The following is a 3,169-nucleotide window of genomic DNA, read 5'->3' as shown; positions in this document are numbered from 1 at the left end:
CCGAGTCCCTGATGAAGCTCCTCGTGGGTGTACCGCGGAGGGATAGGAGCAAAGATTTTTTTTATGTGCATGCACCAAGCGCGGAGGGATAGGATCAGAAATGTCGAATCTTTTGGAAGGATGCTTACGGGGTTGAGGGTGCTGTGCTTCTTGATCTCCTCTAGGAACGCGGACTGCTCGTTGGAGAGACGAAGCTTCTTGCGCGCGGCGGACGTGCCCTCATCACTCGCGCGGGACGACTGGCTCTCCATGCCGAGTCCTGGTTGTCGTTCTCCAACACCACGAACGCCGCTCGCTGCCGCCGACGTCTCCCGATTCATGTCGAACTCACACGAGGAGCGGTGAACTGGCCTATCGGCCCGTCAAGAGCCAATAGCTCTATCGGCTATTTGGCAGCCGATATCGGCCTGCCAAAAGCCGACACCCCTAGTCGGCGTCGATAACCTACGGAGCCGCGGGGCTGACCGCCCACGTTGGCTGCCACGAGGGCTGTCGGCCTTCTAGGAGCCGATAAGACCTTTGTCGGCTATTGGATAGCCGACAGACTAATAGATTTGTAATTTTTCTTTTTCAATAATTATTTCCGCAATTTTTTATTAAAATACTATTTTTTTTAAAAAAAAAATCCTTAAAACGAGAAGTTGGGATGCATAGAACATTAGAACTCATAATGGTTGAAGACAGTAGAGAAAGTTAGGAAATGGTTTATCTCGCCATCTAAAATGGTTTATTTGGAATACCACGAATTTGGGTATCAATTCGTGATTGCCAACGTGACCCATTGGCGGGGACTGAGGCGGTCCCTTACTCCCGCAGCAAATCAGCAACTGGCTCTGCATACTGCACTGGATCCGTCCTTTCTGAGTTCCTGACCGGTGGCTGCTGCATCACATCTGAAGGAGATCTCTTTCTGAAGGTGTAGCAATCCCCAATGGCATGGGTGACAGTGTCATCTTTCATGACCTACCTACAACCAACCAGCACAGCAGTCTAGCAAAGCCGTCTGGCACGTGGATTAGTTGATCTCACGTGCCCCATCTACCAGGCCTGCGCTCCACCTTCCATTCTTCTGCACCGTCTCTTCCTTTGAATTTTAGCAGGCATACAAATGTGTGATTCTGCGACAGTTAATTGGAGGCTTCTGTGCCAGCTCCAGCTGTGCTCAGACCCATGGGGGTCAAGAGGAAGCCAGGAAGGCCGTATGGGGCCTACTGCTCGTGCTCCTCGCCTCCTCGGCCAGATCATCTCCTCCGTTGCTGTCTCAAGCTTCGCCTCCTCCCTCATTGCTAATCTTGGTACGTACTCATTTTTTTCCATTCCTCTCATTGGGCTGATACAAACAAACAAAATTATTAACGATAGTACTTGATACCCCCTCCGATACAAGGTGCATTTTTATTTGACTCGGTCCTTAAAGCTGTACTTTGACCATTGCTTTTTCAGAAAATATATCATTTACTGCTATAAAACCAATATGAACATTCAAAATAAGAATCTAGTTGTATGATGACTATGCACCAATATGAACATTTTTAACAAGGGTATGATTTTGAACTAAACACCTAAACTAACATTATCTTGTTGCAGTTGTGAAGGCATACCAGTACTCATACTTTACCAGTATAACCTTTCTGATTGTTTCACTGTTGTATGGGTCATCTACTTACCTGGTACGTCCTGGGCACAAGGTATTCTTTGTGGCAGTTTGTGGGGGCAGGGGCATGTGTCGTTGGGGCCTTTGCGCTCCTTTCAGATGCAAAATCTCTAGATGGGAAAAATCAGGATCTTTCTTTGTGAAATCCATGTATTCTCATCTTTGCTCTGATGAGGTTGGTTTATACTTTAAGGGTATCTGGAAAGCTAAGTTGCCTTTGAAAATTAAAATATGGATGTGGCTTATAAATCACAATGCAATTCTTACAAAGGATAACTTGCTTAAAAAAAATTGGTCGGGTGATCCGACCTGTGCCTTCGGTAATGAAACGGAAACAATTCCCCACATATTCTTTGAATGTCCAATGGCAAAGTATATCTAGAGCATGGTAGCTCATGTCCTAGGAGCTAGATGTCGGCCTACTACCTCTTTTGAACAGTTTTGGATCTGGATATGCGTGGTCCTAAAAGAAGGAAAAAATTTCACATGGTTTGTCTCTCAGCTATCTGCTGGGCGATTTGGCTCACTAGAAATAATTTCTCCTTCGAAGGGAAGATAATTAGATCTCCTACGGAGATCATTTGCTTAGCAAGCTCTTTTATCTCATATTGCGCAGGTTTTCAAAAGGGAAACGACAAGGAAGCTCTGGAGATTGGCGCAGAGACCCTCAAGCAGACGGCCTTGTACTTTCATCAACAACGCCAAGACAGCAACTGTATGATGCTTCCCTGCTGAGTCCGTCAAAGTGGAGGAATTGGAGGGCGCTGCTGGTTCTGCAATCTGATTAGTGCTTTGGATAGTTTTCTGTCAGGCCTCTCTCAGGTCCTGCTTCTCTAGTTTAGCTTTGTTCCTGCTGCTACTTTCAGTGTTTCCTATGAACTGGGTTGGGTTTTTGCTGGAGTTCCCCACCTGGCTGGGAAGTGGTTTCCGTTTGTTGTGACTTGGGAGCTGTAAAACAGTGCTACTTCTTCGTTCGGTACCTTCCCGTTGCAATTTTGTTGCTCATGGTAATGAAATTCGGGATCACCCACGTTGGAAAAAAAAGGAGGTGACTACTTAAAACATCATGGCACTTGGCAGTACATACTGAATCATTTTAAGAAGTATATATAATTTGAGTTATACTGAAAAATTCACAGTAGCAGTAGGAAATGATGTTTCTACCGTCTTCCTTAAAAATAAAGCATGGCAGATGAATGATTCAGGATACGACAATGAGTTAGCATTTCCTTCAAAAGAAAAAGTTAGTATTTAAGAATAGCAATAGAGCGGGTGCAAATGTAAACATGACTATATGAATATCCTGGACTAAAATCGACATTCCAATTTCCATGGCAAGGCTACATGATTGCTAACATGTCTTAAAAAAATCTTGATTTTCTTCGGATCCCAGTAAAATACCAGGGATGCCCTTGTTATTGCCGGGACAGTTTGCTATGCATTTAACAATGTCGGACTGATGGGAATAAGCCTTGTACTGTCAGTCTTTGTAGTTGGCAGCAGCAGATGGTCCTT

The sequence above is a fragment of the Panicum virgatum genome, chromosome 3N (assembly GCF_016808335.1).
Source record: "Panicum virgatum strain AP13 chromosome 3N, P.virgatum_v5, whole genome shotgun sequence".
Taxonomy (NCBI): domain Eukaryota; kingdom Viridiplantae; phylum Streptophyta; class Magnoliopsida; order Poales; family Poaceae; genus Panicum; species Panicum virgatum.
The sequence above is the reverse complement of the archived record's forward strand: the minus strand, read 5'-3'. Positions refer to the sequence as shown.